Here is an 18,389-nt window from a genome sequence, read left to right as displayed (position 1 = left end):
GCCCCGAGCCCCGGAGTCCACGCGACAGTGGCATCGGGCACACATGTCCCCTCCGCATCTCAGAACCGGTCCCCTCCGCTGCCCTGGCTCCGGCTGCGGGGGAGGAGGGGTGGGGGGAAGTGGGATGGGGGGGCCCTGCCATGTACGGACGAGGGACAAGGGAGAGGGGGCAAATCTGGACCATCTCAATTCCCTGGAAGACGCTTTGCAAGTGGCGGTGGCCAGCCCTCCCCCCCGCCCCCCGCCCTCAGGGCCCACGGCCTCGCTGCGGGGGCAGAGGGCCCACAGGCACCGCTGCCTCCACACACCCACCAGGGTCCCCCCCACCCCCGAGGGTGACCTCACCTCACGGCCGACCTGGGTGCTGATGGCGGGAGGCCCAGGTGAACGCGTCCGGGCGCCAGGTGCGAGCTCAGGCCCCGCGCACCCGGAGGCCGCAGGCGCCTGTGCGGACCGGCTGGGGTTTGAGACGGTGAGTCCTGGTTTTCGCATGTATTTCCTGCAGCAGCTACGGACCCAGCTGTGTTTCACGGCCCTGAACAGCCCACGTCGCTGCAGAAGCGAGGCGACCTCTCCGCGCACCGCCTGGGACCCATGGCGCCCGCAGCCACCTGCCGCCACCCGTGCACCTGAATTCGTGCTGGTCCCTCCTCCCCGCAGGAGCTAGTGCTCATCTTTCAGGGTCCCCCACTTCTCCGACTCCTCTGAGAGTCAGCTGCTGCTTCCTCCTTCCTCCCACGGTATCTATGGATAAAGATGATAAAAATTATACTCGTCTGAATAACGCTAAGTGTGATTCGCTTGTCTTTATACGTGTTGTTTGAATTGAATTTGTTGATTTCAAGCGATCCTTTCTTGGAAACAGGTTAGCAGATCAACGTGGACTCCTTTCCTCCCTCGAATTCCTTTAGAAATGTCAGCCCCGGGGGCCACACTGTCGCCCACTGGCTTCAGGCGGCCCTGGGATTAGGCCATTGCCGCTCAGGGCGTCACTCTCCACCTTGGTGAGGCCTAAAGATGAGAGCACGGCCGCCCTCTCTTCTCTTGTGGCTCAAAAGCACCAGGCGAGGCAGCTGTATGCGATAAAGCCAATAGCTGCGTATCTATGGCCGTGGCCGCCTCATTCTCTATTCCCGTGGTCGGCAGACTGCGGCTCAAGAGCCACATGCGGCTCTTTGGCCCCTTGAGTGTGGCTCTTCCACAAATTACCACGTGCGGGCACACATACAGTGCGATTGAAACTTCGTGGCCCATGTGCAGAAGTCGGTTTTCGGCCTGGGCGAGTCTATTTTGAAGAAGTACAGTGGGGCCTTGACTTACAAGCGTCCTGATTAACGAGTTTTTTGAGATACCAGCTGTCTCTCGGCCGATTTTTTTTGCATTGAGTTGATAGAGTAATTTGAGTTAACGAGCTCCTTAACGAGCTCCTTAACGAGCTCCTTAACGAGCTCGGTCTCAGAACGAATTAAACTTGTAAGTCAAGGCCCCACTGTAGTTGATATTTGGCTCTGAGTTTGCCGGCCACCGCACACTTTAACTCTTACTGTTCATTCTCTTCGGTTGTACCTCTGAGGATTGCCGAGCCCACACTCAGGGCGCTCTCCTCTGGCCACGGGTCTGCCTGAATTTATCTCTCACCCTTAGGCACCTGAGCAACCACGAAAAATGCCGATTCACTTTCTAAGGAGCCGGGGTTTCCTGAGAGATGGCCGAGATAGACCCATCGACATGTGTATGCTTTCTTTTGTTAATCCATTGACTACATAGATTCAAATAATACCTAACCGTAGACAGGCCAGTCCCTCCTTAATCCCCCAATATGGCCATTTGTTTCATCATGACTCAGACATGTCATTTCTGTAGACACTGTGCCATGTATTGAGTGCATACTTTCTCCAACTTTTACACCCATGAAGCCTAGGATGCCACCCACTCCACTGACTCTACAGTAGGACTGTTCCTATGTGGGGGCTCCATCTCTTTGGTTTTCATTTGACCAGGCCACATACACTTACTTGGAAACGCGTGGCTTGGCTAAGAAGGAGAAGGTGGAACATGTGGGAAAGCGGGCACCCAGGTATCACCTCTGTCTCACGACAAGCCTTTTCCCTCCATGGGGCGAAAAAGCCTGCTTCTGTGGCATCAGAGAAAATCGTCAAAAAAAAAAAAAAAAAAGCACCGAATTTCATTCTTCAAATTAAACGTCATCCCGGCCCTTTATTTTCACATCTTTAGTCCTATTGGGTCAATGTGTGCTGCTGGCTAACTCGGACTCTAACACCAGACTGAACAAGGAGGCGTCTTGGTGAGAAAAATGTCCCTAAATTCGGAAAATGAGGCGGAGCCCGCACGCTGGGTTTGGTGGCAGACTTGCCTGGAGCTCTGGAATCTGCTCTCGGCCACCGGCTGCCGGTGGGAACAGCTGTCTGTGCCGGCGCTGGACTAACCTGCTGCAGCCAGGAGCAGCCAGGGCCGGGCGTCGGCGAAGGGCGCCGCCCAGACAGCGCTGTGCGCACCGTCGGAGCAGCCCCGGGGCCATGTGCACGTGCATCGACCGCATCGACCGCACCTTTAAACCCGCTGCTCGAGGGGATACGTGTGACTCCGTGGAATTCTCCTGGGCGAGGCCAAGTCGCACCCGTGCAAAGATGTCCCCCAAGGCCCGAGCTGGTGTTGCCATCCTCACAGAAGAAACTTCCAGAAACCCACTGGGGAGAACCAAGTGCAAATTCCACCTCTTGAGCCCCTTGTTGTTCGGAGCTGCCTGGGCAGCCAAAAGCAAAAAGCAAAACAGGGCCCCTGTTCACAAAAGGCCCCCCCTGGGGGGCATCGCCCAAAAGCACTCACACACGGCACCGAGCAGCCCCCGGGCAAACCTGTGCGCCGGGCCTCTCTCCACAGCGCCGGGAGCCGAACCTGCTCCCTCCGGCGCCTCCTGCATCGCCCACCCGCCCGCCCGTGGCCATAATTAACATCAGTGGAAACACAAGATGCCAGAGCAAAGGCCAGAGCGAGTCACTCCATGAGCATCTCAGCTCTGCTCACTGGTCCTGCCCCCGGACACGGACACGTGCGCTAAACCGCAGCAGCTGCGGCCGGAGCCAACGCGCCAGGCCCAGAAGCCGGTCAGCAACAGAGGGGCGAGCGGGAAGAACCGTGCGTGGAGCCAGCCAGCAGGGTGTCCCCTGAACCCCGGGACGTAGGGGACATAGCCATCCGCAGCTCAGCCTGCTCGCTGCCTACCAGGGGGGGCCGCCTGACCTGGGATTTCAGAGCCCAGAGACGAAGAGGGAGGCCACGGCCACAGCTGGACCAGCTTGGGCTGTGCGTGTCATGTCCATCAGGCGCTGCGAGCCGCGCTCACACACAAATAGGAATGCCATCGGCAGCGGCATCTCCTCGAACTGGGGACGAAAGTAAATACTCAGCACGAACGAGGGACACGCCACGACGGGCCTCCGCTGGGTGTGGAAGCCCCTTCGGGACTGGGGATGCGGAGGCGCTGGTGCTGCGGCTCATGAGTCTGTTACCGCATCCCCATCACTTTTCCAGGACACACTTCTGGTCCCTCGGCTACTGCCGGCCTTCGCAATGGCTCTTCCTCCCGAAAGCCTTGCTGGCCTCGCTGGCCTGGTCTCGGCGGTGAGCTCCCGGCGGCCATGTGGCCTGGAGGCTCCATTGTTCGCTACCTGAGCGGGGCTTTCTTGCCCCCCCCCCCCCCCAGACTGTGCTAGTCTGTGGAGATGCAAACAGCAGATGACACGCAGAATAGAGTCCTGGGAGGTGCACACAGGGGCCTCTGTTGCACAAGCCGCACTTGTCCCCGGCGGAGTGGCGATCCGGCGGGCAGATAGGAGATCCAGACTGTGATGCGAGGCCAGACTGACTGCTGGCCCTTCACGTGGGCCTAGGAACGCTTATCTCCTCCTCCCCAGCTCCTTCTCGGGTTGCAGCGAGACCTGGGGAGACGTAAATATGTAAGGAAAACCCAAGGCCATACTCACAGGTTACCCTTTCAAAAGGCCAGCGCTGCTCGGCAGCCTGATCACGGGCTGATTCAACGTTTTATTCATAAAGAAAAGGCCGAGAGCCAGAAAAGGCAGCTCCCTGTGCCCAGAGATGGCGGGGGGCACCGCATAGACTGATCTTTTTGTTCTGATTCGCAGTGTGTGGGCTTGGGCTGTGGGCAGGGCTCCTCGGGCGCTCTCTCCCAGCCCCCAGGCCAGCACTAACCCAGATTCCTGCTGAAGAAGCCCTTTCTGGGGCAGGCGTGACACAGGAAACCTCAACAATGGCTGCTGGTGTTTAATGTGCATTGAACACCCACGACCAGACCAGGCTCTCCTCAGACGTCCAGCTGGCATCTTACTAGAACTTTCTGGGGGAAACACTGGCTGAACGCTCAATGCTTTCAGCTCTTGTGAGGATCACAAGCACACGCACTCCTCACGTGTCTCCAATTGCTTCCCGGAAGGCAGTGCGACGTTCTGCTTCTTCCATTAAAAGCAGTCATCAGCCCTGACCAGTTTGGCTCAGTGGATAGAGCAGGGGTCCTCAAACTTTTTAACAGGGGGCCAGTTCACTGTCCCTCAGACCGTTGGAGGGCCGGACTATAGTTTTAAAAAAAAACTATGAACAAATTCCTATGCACACTGCACATATCTTATTTTGAAGTAAAAAAACAAAACGGGAACAAATACAATATTTGTATTTGCATGTGGCCCGCGGGCCGTAGTTTGAGGACCCCTGGGATAGAGCATCGGCCAGCAGACTGAAGGGTCCCGGGTTCAGTTCTGGTCAAGGGCATGTACCTTGGTTGTGGGCTCGATCCCCAGTAGCGGGTGTGCAGAAGGCAGCTGATCAATGTTTCCCTCTCTTGGATGTTTCTAACTCTCTATTCCTCTCTGTAAAAAAATCAATAAAATATGTTTTAAAAAGTCATCAACATAAGACACCCTGAGAGCACATCTTTATGGGACTTCTTCAAACATTCGACTAAGCCACTGAGCTTGGGGAGGAGGGAGAGTCACCGTGTTAAAATATATTTTTGTGTTGTTTTTTGTTTGTGTGTGTGTTTCAGAAAATGTGTAATATCATTAGAAATAAGACTCACTTTCAAACTGTACAATGTTAGTCCTGGTTTGGGTTGTCTCTTTCTCTTCCTCGGACTCAAGGTTGGAGCCTCTGAGGGGGGAAGCCAAGCCTCCCCCGTCTCCTGCGGTGGTCCCACCAGGAAGAGGAGGAACGCAGGGCTATAGGCCTACCATTCGGCCAGAGCGTGGCTGAAGGCGCGCGTCCCGGACCCGGGGCCTTGCCTCCTGTCCTCCCCGCTCCTGACAACCAGACCTGCAGCCCAGCTCAGAGCCCAGCCAGAGGCTGGCCCTGGTCCTCCCCACCAGCCTTCGTTCCCAGAGCTTGGCCCTGCGCGCTGGCAGGGAGGCGGGGAAGGGAGGAGTGTTTCCAGAATGCCTATATTTCTGCCTGCCCTCCTGGACTGGTATTGGTGAGCCTCTGGATCATTGCTTTTCTACCTAGAAAAAGCCCCACATGGACGTACACCAACGCATGAATAACCATTATCTCTGGGTGGTGAGGAAACACATGATTTCAAAATTTTCTCCTCGCCTCTCTTTCCCAAATGTTCTGCAGGAACACATACGACTTCTGTGCTCAGGGAAGGACAAAGGTTTGGGGTTTTGCTTAAAGCCCCCGCGACATACCGTTACCGTCCCCCTAGTTCTGCTGCGGTAAGTTCTCCCTTCTCTTTTCCAGGTCGAGGCTGGTGAAGAGGAGCTCTCCACCACGAAGCAGGCCCAGCTCTAAAGAACAAATTCTAAGAGACAACATTTTTTTAAAAGGTTTACAAATCTTGTGTGACATTAAAAAAAAAAAGCTAGATTTTTGAAACCCGATCCTTTATAACAGAAAGAGGAAGAGAAGTGGCTTATTAATGATGCAAAGCATCCCAATTCTCATGGCACCACGCCTTGGAAAATAGAAATCGAAGCCACAAAGAGGGGAAGACAGGCCACGAGAAATTAGGCCCTAGCCCAGTGGTTCTCAACCTTCTGGCCCTTTAAATGCAGTTCCTCATGTTGTGACCCAACCATAAAATTATTTTCGTGGCTACTTCATAACTGTAATGTTGCTACTGTTATGAATCGCCATGTAAATACCTGATATGCAGGATGGTCTTAGGCGACCCCTGTGAAAGGGTCGTTCGACCGCCAAAGGGGTCGCGGCCCACAGGTTGAGAACTGCTCCCCTAGCCCAAAACCGAATGACCTTCAGCTTGGGAGTCACCCTCCACCCTCCACCTTCCCCCTCCCCCACTCCAGGGCTTTCTGTAATTGGTGGGGAACTGCCCCCCTGGAGTCACAGTGTTCACTCTCCCGGGAAACGTGTTCCCCTCTGAGACGGGCCATGTCTGGTGTGAGCAGGCTGTGAGCTGCTCTCCTCGCCGCACCCACCGGACCGACGCCACTGCACGCCCTGGAACTTCTGTACAGGAAGCGTGCAGGCTGCTGTCATCTGTTCCCTCCTTACAGAATCTCTTTGTAGAACTTTAGCTTCAAGTAGAATTTTTTGCTTAAAAAAAATAACACAAGATACCACTTCACACCCATGAAGATAGCTGTAATCAAAAAAGACAGTATCGAGTTTTGACAAGAATGGGGAGAAGTGGGAACACCCATAGATTGCTGGTGGAATATGAAATGAAATAAACAGTTTCCAAAATACTGTTCAGATAGCAATTTGGTAGCATCTCAAAAAGTTAAACATATACATATCATATGTTCCAGGAAGTCTGCTCCTCGGTGTAAAGACTCAAGATAAATGAAAGCATCTGCCACACAAAAACTTGTATGTGTGTGTTCAAAGCTGTTATTCTAATAGCTAAAAAAATGGGAGCAACCCAAATACCCATCCGCTGATGCTAGGTAAGTGCAATGTGGTCTATCCACACAATTACATACTACTGAGCCATAAAAAGGAATGGAGTGCCAATACATGCTGCAACATGGACGAGCCTTGAAAACATTGTTCTAAGTAAAAGAATCCAGATACAGAAGGCTATACGTTGTATGATTCCTTTTATGTGACATGTCCAGAATGGCCAAATCCATAGGCAGTAGAATAATGGTTGCCAAGGGCTAAGGAAAAGGAGGCATGGGAGTGACTGCTAATGGGTACAGAGCATATATATATATTATTGATTTCAGAGAGGAAGGGAGAGGGAGAGAGAGAGATAGAAACATCAATGATGAGAGAGAATCATGGATCGGCTGCCTCCTGCACGCCCCACACTGGTGATCGAGCCCGCAACCCAGGCATGTGCCCTGACCGGGTATCTAATCGTGACCTCCTGGTTCTTAGGTCAACACTCAACCACTGAGCCAAGCTGGCCGGGCACAGGGCTTCTTTTTACAGTAATAAAAACATCCTGGAATTAGACCATGGTGATATTTGCACAATTCTGTGAATATTCTACAAACCACTAAATTGTACCCTTTCGAAGAAAGAATTTTATGATATGTGAATTTTACACCAATAAAGCTATATTTTAAAAATGAATTTGGAAGTATCAATATAAAATTATTGTTCTTAATGGTTATTTTCTAGCTCTGTTTGTTAAAATCCAAAGAGTTTCCACTGTCACTCCTCTAGCAATGAGCACCCTCCACACCCAGACTTTAACCTCTAACACCATTCCCAATTGTTTAGAAAACAGGCAGGGCCCTTGGAGAAAGGCTGGTTCTATGCCTGGCAGCACAGGTACAGGGTCAGGCTGGGCCAAGCTGTGCCAGGAAGCAAACCACCCCCCAGGAAGAGCAGGATCATGGGAAGAGGAAACAGGCCCCTTGAAGGGACTCCCACCGGTCAAAATTGTGCCGATGCAGAAATCCCTGACTCTATGAGTGCCCGTGAGTGCATAATGGTATCCTATGAGAACTGGCCTTTGAGAAAGAAAACAAAGCAAAAAATAAAAACATTTTTGTCAACATCACTTGAAATAGCCATTCAACCAACACCTTCCTTAGAAAATAGGTAAAGGGGGAAAAATAAACATGTATTCTGCCATCAGTATAAGGTTTCAAAGTAATCAATAGCCCAACTTATAAATACATATATATTTATCACATATTTTTATTATATATGATCTATCTTATATAAATTATATATATATTATAATTATATGTGATTAATTATAAAATATTTGAGCAGAGACATGAAGAGGGAGCAAGCCAAGGACATATCTAAAGTGAAAGGGTTTTTTTTCTTTGTTTAATACATTTTATCTTTAAAATTACAGTTGACATATAATATTATATTAGTTTCAAGTGTACAACCCCATAATTAAACATTTCTGTAACTTACGAAGCAAAGCATGGGAATATAGTCAATAATATCCTAATCAGATGGGTGCTAGATGTAATCGGGGTGATCACTTCGTAAGTTATATAAAGTACAAGCTTTTCAGGTTGAAAGAGCAAAAAGGCAGCGTGTGAGGCAGGAATGCGTTTGGAGACCCGTGAGGCCCCAGAGAAAGGGATGGGAATCATAGGTGAGAAGGTCCAGGACTTGAGGGAAACGCCTAGGAGCACGCCCCAGGCCCACACACATGTTCTGTCCACGTCACCTGCACACAAGGCCCTTCCCCCCCATTGGTGAATGCAATTACCTCCCCTCACCCTCATCACCTTTGTCTCTCCATCTCAGGATGAAAAGTGGGGGTGGATGACAGCTCCATCTGCTACCCAAAACAGATATTGCTAATTATTCACAGCCTTACCGTCCTTTTCTCTTCTCCCTACATCAAATTTACCTGGTTTTCATTCCCATCCTATAATCATAGGAAGCACAGCACAGCTGTGTCATCTTTGTCCTAAAAAGAAAGTCTTTGTTGTCTAGAAGAGACTAGATCACCTAAGGCAGCGGTTCTCAACCTGTGGGTCGCGACCCCTTTGGCGGTCGAACGACCCTTTCACAGGGGTCGCCTAAGACCCTCCTGCATATCAGATATTTACATGACGATTCATCACAGTAGCAACATTACAGTTACGAAGTAGCCACGAAAATAATTTTATTGTTGGGTCACAACATGAGGAACTGTATTTAAAGGGCCAGAAGGTTGAGAACCACTGCTATGGCCTTGCGGGTTCCTGGAAGCGTGAGCAGTCTTCACTTCCTCTGGACCTCAGTGGAGGTCCCCCAGAACGCCAACCCCGGGAGCAGGAAGGCTGAAGTCCATGCTCTGCTGGAGAGTGCGCCTCGGGGGCCGGTAGAGGGAGCGAGGGCAGAGCAGAAGGAAAGGAGCCCCAATACGAAGCTGCCTGATGGAGCGGGCACCGTTGCTGTGACTGACTGTTCCACCGCACAGGATAACCTGACATCTGTCTCAGGAGCACCCATGGGGGAAGACAGGGGAGTGTTCACCCAGACTGCTGCTGAGGGCAGGCCGTTGTTCTGTAGCCGGCCCTCCCGCCTGGATTTCTCTGGTTGTTTCCTGGGGCACAGTTCTTCCAACTCCTGAATTTCCTGTAAATGAGAAGTTAGGTTAACATCTTGGTTATATTCCATTTATATCTTTTGGCTGGAATTCATCATGGGTGATATTATTTCTTTGCATTCCATTACATCAGGCCGCACCTATAGCCAGTTGCCCACCGTAGTGATACAAAGATTAACCTCTGGATTGGGGTGAAGGCAGCCTGGTCCCTCCATTGTGCTGTGGATTTCACCTGAAACTAGAAAGCCATCTAGTTTCTTTGTCACCACATAAATGTCAATTTCCCCATCATTTATCTAATGTTGTTACTATCAATGGGCACTCAATTGTACTCCACCAGTTCTGTTCACCCAAGAAATACTATTTAACATACAGAGAAATGTCCGAAGTAGCTGGAAATGGACTTCTCATCTATTCTCTCCATGCCTGATTAGGAGATGGGTTTACCCAAGACAAAGATGCCACACAGTTGTATACTAGTATCTTAATAGAGTATGTGGGCCCCTTTTATCCTATCCCCATTTGAGCTTTTTTTTAAAAATATGTTTTTATTGATTTTTAGAGAGGGGAAAGGAAAGGGAGAGAGAGATAGAAACATCAATGATGAGAGAGAATCATTGACTGGCTGTCTCCTACACACCCCCTACTGGGGATCGAGCCCACAACCCGGACATGTGCCCTGACCAGGAATCAAACCATGACCTCCTGGTTCATAGGTTGACGCTCAACTATTTAGCCACACTGGCCGGGCCCCATGTGAGCTTTATATCTTGAGTTACTGCTACCCTTTAAAGTTAGTGCTCAGAAAGTGCAAGGGAAACATGGATTTTCTTGGGAATTGGCTTATGGAACAGCCATTCCTTCTCATTCACTTGTTTGATTAGTTCGTCCTAAGGTGCTTTGTGTTGTTGGTTGTAACTGGTCATGATTGGGCTCTTTCCAGGGTCAAAAAGGAAGACCAACGTGTGTTACCCATAATAGATTTATTCATAAAGATAACCCTGGCAATTTAGGGCATTCAAAAATTCCTTAAACACAAGTCCCAAACAGAAACCTGCCCATCTTCCATATTGTTTATCTCAGAAAATGATACCACCACCCGCTAACTTATTCATACCAGAAACTCCAGACTCATCCTTGTCTCCTCCTTTTCCCTTACCCCCCACATCCAATCAGCAGAACCTATCAATTCTGCCTCTTAATCATCTCTTTTTTTAAAAAAAAAAACAAAACACTTCTATTGATTTCAGAGACGAAGGGAGATGGGGAGAGAGATAGAAACATCAATGATGAGAGAGAAACATTGATCAGCGGCCTCCTGCACGCCCCCTACTGGGGATCAAGCCCACAATCCAGGCATGTGCCCTTGACTGGAATCAAACCTGGGACTCTTCAGTCTGCAGGCCAACGCTCTATCCACTGAGCCAAACCAGCTAGGACAGTCACCACTTGATTTATCTGTCTCTTTAAGCCAAGTGTCACTCCTGATAGAGCTCTGCTCCTGGGATGACACCTCAGAAGGCAGCCTTTCCCCAGGGCTGTGCCTTCCCCGTCTATCTTAAGCACACAGAATGCTTCCAAGTAAAAAATGGCTCCTGCCGAAACCGGTTTGGCTCAGTGGATAGAGCGTCGGCCTGTGGACTGAAAGGTCCCAGGTTCGATTCCGGTCAAGGGCATGTACCTGGGTTGTGGGCACATTCCCAGTGGGAGATGTGCAGGAGGCAGCTGATCGATGTTTCTCTCTCATCGATGTTTCTAACTCTCTATCTCTCTCCCTTCCTCTCTGTAAAAAATCAATAAAATATATTTTTTTAAAAAAATGGCTCCTGCCACCCTCTACCTGAAGTATTCCCATGGATTTCCTCTGGAAAACCAATGCACCTAAGGTTTTTACGAGAGCTTATAGCATCTGCGCCATCAGCTTCTCCCATTTCCTTCCCTTCCACTCTTCCTCGCAAAGAGGTGCTTTGGTCATTACCAGACTTCTTTTGGTTCCTCAAGTGGTTCCTCTCTTGCCTCCTAGACTTCTGAAATCCTCTTGCACCTTCTCCCCAGTCACCACCTTCTCCTGGCTAACCCCTCCTCAAACGCAAGGTCTCAGCTAAATGTCACTGCGGTGGGAAGATCTTCCCTGGTCATCTTCATCACAATGCCGTGTAAGCACCTGTTTGATATCTGCCTTCTCTGTTATCCCAAAACTTCCAAGAAAGCTGCAGCAGGATTTGTCTTGTTTGCTTCTCTTTCCCCATCACAGAGTCTGGAGAACGTAATAAACGTTGACTAAATATCTGTAGAAATTATGTTGATAACTACGCCGTGGAAAGACTACGGGCTATTTGTGCTGGTATATTTTGTGTGCCTCTACTGCAGATTTTGTGAATAAACAGTAGAAAAACATTATCTGTGGAAGTATGTTGTTTAAAATAAAGTAGTAATTGCAGAGCTGTTTCTTTTATTAATCCTAAAGAACAATCCCTTCCCAAACACTGGGCTAGATAGTGTTCCTGGCTCAGCTTTGCCCTAGGTTTTGTAGAGTTAGTATCTAGAAAATGGTGATGATAATACCTATCTAGAAAGGTAGTTAAGAAAATAGAGGTGATATATTTCATGTCCCTGGTATAGAATAGGTACTCAATGCATGGCAGCTATTGTTAAATAACAAAATAATAGATAAATGCATATTGGGTGTGTGTGTGTGTGTGTGTGTGTGTGTGTACTCTTTCAAGACAATTGCTGTAATGGTGACACTGATTAACTTGGTAAGACACTCTAGGACAGGGGTAGGCAACCTTTTTGTGAGTGCGTGCCAAAACCAGCAAAATCTCTGACTCAAAATTCTTCTGCGTGCCAACCCTAATTTTTTGAGAACATGTTAGCCTACTTGATATTTCTTAAGGTATACGTATGTGAAGAACCTTGAAGAAATAATAAAATTCATTCGAGCGACAAAAACACAGTATATGATGATGAAAAATACATTTATTTTTTAATGTATACATATACACTGATAGTCCGACAGAAAACTTTATGACTCCGTTTGATATTATCAGTGGGACTTTTGCTGCTGCATCACTGATGACAGAGATTTTACATCAGGTTTCTATTTTGTGACCTTCAGAGATATGCACGAGCTACTACTTTCATCCGTCAGGCTACTCCTATTATGAGACTTAACAAAATTCATCACTGAGAACAAAGATTCACAAGCGTATGTGGATAAAACCAAAACACTGGTCGGATCTAGGAAGGCAGGGAGAGTTAAGGCAGAGGCATAGAAATTGCTCTTTCCCTCTCTCGTCAATCCATGGCTATGGTCTTTAAGATAACTTGTTATGTAAAATTATTTATCTAAGATGCACCTACACTGAATTTATCTGAAAAATAAGAAAGTCGATATTAAGAAAAAGATTGTAAATGGAAGATTATAAGAGAGGGTTTCGTGTGCCAGCAAAAGTTACTGGCGGGCCATGTTTGGCACGTGTGCCAGGGGTTGCCCACCCCTGCCCTAGGATATAGAATTATTCCAGGGAGGACTCTCTGGCTGAGGTCCGAAAGGTTCTTGAGAAGCAAGTAGGCTGACTGTGGAGCATGGGCAGAACCATCATCTACCTGGCAGTTGGATATTTCAAAATCAGGAGTCTTCATACGGGTCCACGGAACTCTGGAGTATTTCGAAATGGCTATGATTTCCTTGAAACTGAATGAAAAATTTTGAGTGGGTGTATATGTGTTTGTGTCTGTGCACTATTCTAGAGAAACGGTTCCCAGTTTTCAATAGCTTCGCAGAGGAACTGCGAATAAGAAAAAGCTAGGGATCACCGCCGCAGCCTTCTTCGAGAAATCTGGTGCCCTGGCAAAAAGAAGATGTTGGCAGCGTGCTGGCTGCGTCATCTGGCCAGAGCCATGCTTTCTGCTAAAGCAAAGATGAGAAATTTGGGGCCAAAATGATCTCAACTACGTGGTTCCTCTCCACCATGATTCCAGCTGCCCAGCATGTGGGCTGCTCACACGTGGTTGCTGCTGATTATTCTCATATCTTCACTTGCAAGGAAGTTGCAGTGAAACCAGCTCAGAAAGGAATTGTTTAGCTAATGGATTGGATAACAAATAGACGAGCCCCTATACACACCAACAATTTTATATTGCTCAAGAGTGACTGGGTATGGGACATTGAGCACACATTGAACAAGGCTGCGTCTAAGTCATTCATCTGCTAGTATTCATAATGTATATATATTCCTATCCTCATCCAAAAGCTAGCCAGGCTCGCCATGTGTTGAAACAATTTATTTCAACACTTAATGCATCATCTCTCCTGTATTTCCACATGTTGTGTCATCACCAATTGACCTCAACCCATTGTTAAATATTTAATAGCACTGTTGGATAAACAATACAAAGTATAGTTTACTTTTGAATGTAGCATTTACATGAAAAAGAAGAAAATAACCCAGTACACGCTGCAGAAGGTACAATGTGAAGGTTAGATACTGATCCTTCTGGCGGACAGAAGAGGAGCTACAAAAGGAAAGGGAACTGTGGGAGGATGAATACATCAGGGAGCGCAATGACTAATGGAAAGACGCCGTCACTCTCCCGTAAAGAGCAAAGGCAGAGAGCAGCTGCCACCCAAACGTTGGCGCAACGGACCCTCCATGTTTCCACCTCTGAGGACGTAAGCAGGATGATAAACTGCGTTGAGTGGGATTCTAGTCGCATGAAAATGATGAAATAATATTCAGTGAAACACTGACCAGCAGAGGATGGTTCTTAACATTCACTACATGTAAATCTCATAGTGACAGAGGAGTGACTATGGTCTAAGAGAAACACCCCAAGAATGCACACTGGAGACTCTGATGAGTTAGCACTCTGCTCCTGGAAGGTGTGCTCAGTACATTCTTTCTGACTGACCATAGACACTCGCCCTTGGGACTCATCGGGACGAGTAGAAGCCTGCACCAGGAAACCTTTATGACCCACAGAGTTCCTTTGAGATAAAAGGCTGGAAACTGCGTTTATGATCCCACTTCCACATGTTTTCCAGGGTCACTCAAAATGTAAAATGGGTCCACAAGCCATAGTTAGAAGGAATTTAAGAAAACCTAAGTAAATGGAAAGATATACCGTGTTCATGGTTTTGAAAGCTTAATGCTGTTAAAATTTCAATTCTCCCCAAATTGATCTATCCCTGCTATAATCTCATAAAGTTATTTGTTTTTTAGAATTCAACAAATGGATTCTAAAATATATATATATATAAATACAACCAAAATACCCAAAGCACACTTGAAAAAGGACAAAGCGGAGAAATTACATTACTTGAACTCATGACTTACTGAAAAGTCACAGAAATGAGGATAATGTGGTACTGGAATTGAATCAACAAACAGATCAATGGGACAGAATGGGGAAGCCAGAAGCAGATCTACACTTAAGAGGCCTTTTGATTCCTGACATGGGGCCAAAGGCAAAATGCGAACTGGATTTCGGATGAATTCCCCTTTGAGGAAAGATGACTAAAAGCCAATCAGAAGATGCAGTGCATCGTGTCTAACTGCCTTGGGACCTTGGGAAAACGTCAACCTAACATTTCATTTGGGGGGCAAAACAGACAAAAGACACGAGATAGGATTTTGTCAAACGAGGAAATGCAGATGAAAACATGGATGATCAAACAGCCATTGTATCGACTACTGATGGCAATACTGAATAAGGCAAGCACTTAGCAAAGAACTAATTATTAATTGTGCAAACCACTGCTACTCTACGAAAGCCGAAATGAGGTAACAAAAGCGGAAATGTGAAAAGGCAACTACAGCATACCAACTCCCCCTCCGCCAGGACTGGCCCAGGGAGGCGGCTCTGACATTGTTGACCAACACGTTATTTCAGTCATGAAGTAGAGGAACACAATAGCCAGTACAGACTGGCTATGTCACCCTTTCACTGCAGTAGACAGTGTCACTGGAATTGGGGTTAAAAGGGCTCAAGGTCACACCCTGATAGTTATAACCAAATATATGAATCGTTTGGATTGTCAAAGTGACCTAAAATATAGTAAACCATTTAGATGTTACCATGGATTCATGATAACATTCCTATCCCAGGGCATACTTTGAATTCCTTACTTTATGTGAATGAATGATGTTAAGCTTGAATATGCTGATACAGGTTTATGTGGATGAATGATGTTAAGCTTGAATATGCTGATACAGCTAGTGTGACAGATCGCAGAGGACTCCTGGAAACCCAAAGTATTTCCAAGCTTGGAGGGGAAAGTAAGGCAATAGAAGTGTCACACAGAAACAAGTAGTATCAGAAAGAAAGTTCTGTTCCTGATTGACTGCATAACATCAAGGCAGCCCTGACAACAGAAGCATTCCAGTAATCCATTCATTTTTCTCAGCGCTGTACAGAAAACATATATTCTCGTGGCTTTTTAAAAACACTTCATCCCCGGGCGGTTTGGACAAAATAGATAAACATTGCTTTTACGCACTCACATTTCTTAACGTTTTTGTTCTGCAGCAATTCAGCCAGGACAGACGCTCCCGCCACCCCTCCTCGCACCCTCAGTCTGGCCTGCGCAGTTGCACAATGCCAATGGCCATGACGCATTCAGTCACTGTTTTTGTACCTAGAAGGACAAAATCTGATTTTTAAAAATGTCAGCCTATTTCTCAAGTGCTTAAATCCTGCTGTTTAATCAAGATTGAGTATCTGCATTTGAAAGTTTAATATTCACCTTGCAAAACACCTGACTTCAAAAAAGTTTGACATTCAATTTTTAAGGCAAAAAAATATAAGCTACTCGGTTCATGGCTTTCCAATTTTCCGTGTGTAACTTTTTCAGGACTGAAATTTAACCAGGTCAGTTCTGGTCTCAAGCAACCACTTGGTACGATCTCACACGTCTTTCTCGGGAGCTAGATTCAATCGTTGGCTAAACGCTAATATTTTAAATTTATAAACTTCAGAAGGAAGATAGCTTTTGAAGCTGACACACACACAAAAGCACCAATCCTAGAACAGCAGTCTTTTTGTGTGCTGCCCAGAAAATCAGTTACAAAGTGGTCTTATTGTGTTCTCATCATTTACATTTACTTTTTTGGCAGAGCAGAAAGGAAAAGAAGAAGTCAAACTCGGAGGCACACAACAGAAATGAAAGAAGGCATTTTTATGTTAAAATGTGCCCTTGACATTTAGACATCGACCAACCCAATATTGAGCATCGACAGGAGATGAAACGGCCCCAGAGACTGCAGCTGTTTTCTGTGACGTCACTGAGCAGGTGCCCTGCCGCCTCAGCCACGGAAACAGGGTGGGTCTCTTGCTGATGCCCACGGAGGCCCACATGGGGCCAGCGCTGACCTGCGTCTCGGTTCCTCAGATCGGCCCCGAAATACCCCGGCGCCAACAAGAGTCCTGATGACTGGTCTGTGCCAATTCACAGCAGACGTTCTCCCAAACAGATCAATACTATCCAAGGGGCAGCTGGAAAACAGGATGAGCCCGTCTCACTGAACAAACAGCAGGCTGCTTATTCGCAAGGGCAAGAGCGGCACCGCACTTGTGTTTTCCACAGCGTGTTTGCTGGAGACCTCGACCCTGACCCGCAGAGCCACCCTCCGGGGTGCGGAGTAGCCCAGCGGTGGGCCTGCTCTGATCCTGGCGCTCGCTCAGAGCGGAGGCATTTTTTTTTTTACATGCTTGCCTTACTTACACTGTCTTCATATTTTTTTTATTCTTCTTTTGGCTCTTCTTTTTTATATCTTTATTAATTTCAGAGAGGAAAGGAGAGAAGGAGAAGGAGGAGCAGGAGGAGGAGGAGGAGGGGGGAGAGAGAGAGAGAGAGAGAGAGAGAGAGAAACATTAATGATGAGAGAGAATCATTGATTCGGCACTTTTCACAATGAGAGCCGCTGTGTCTGCGCGGGCCTCGCCCAGACAATCCCGCGATGCCAGAGCAACTAGTCAATGCTGTGGCTTCCGTCCAATGGCCGGCCTGGGTGCTTGGCATTGTGTAGACAAAATAGAAACAGCATTTTACTTTCTACTCATCATACTGGAATTGTGTGGACACACCTTGGATGAAATTCATTCAGCAAAAATTTTAGGACACCAGTTGTTTCTATGTATAAAAACTGAAATAATTCTGTGGATAAACCAAATACATTTGCCCAAACATCCAGATAGGTATTTTTTTATTAACCCCCAAAATTTGCCTCTTTTCTATTTTTTTATTTAATCACATAGATACTCTCCCCCTCCCAAAATAAGGAGGTCATATTGTACATATCTGTGTGCTCTTCTTATATTAATCTATATATTTATATTAGTATATGTGCGCATGTAAATGAGCAAGAGTTAAATCTAATAAAAACATGAAAGTTGCATCACTATTATCATTGCTACAAGGTTACAAAATATGAGGAAATTACAGTCTTTACAACAATCTTCCCAAAAGCGCCGAGAAAATAAAACTATGGAATACAATGTGACCCTACATTCCTCTAGGCACGATGACTTCATATATGACCCAGCATGAGTAAAATTTTAATGCTTCGAATGGTACTGGGGCCAAAAATCTAATTAGAATTAGATTTTCCCGGCTTCCAGAGTCTACAGCAGATTCAGGACCAATAAATCCATTTAAACAGAAGGCAAACATATTCCAGGTGGAGTGGCTCAGCGGTTGAGTGTGGACCTATGAACCAGGAGGTCACGGTTGGATTCTGGGGTCAGGGCACATGCCCTGGTTGTGGGCTCGAGCCCCAGTAGGGAGCGTGCAGGAGGCAGCCCATCCATGATTCTCTCTCATCATTGATGTTTCTCTCTCTCCCTCTTCCTTCTTCCCCGAAAACAATTATATATA

The sequence above is a fragment of the Myotis lucifugus genome, unplaced genomic scaffold (assembly GCF_000147115.1).
Source record: "Myotis lucifugus unplaced genomic scaffold, Myoluc2.0 scaffold_875, whole genome shotgun sequence".
Taxonomy (NCBI): Eukaryota; Metazoa; Chordata; class Mammalia; order Chiroptera; family Vespertilionidae; genus Myotis; species Myotis lucifugus.
The sequence above is the reverse complement of the archived record's forward strand: the minus strand, read 5'-3'. Positions refer to the sequence as shown.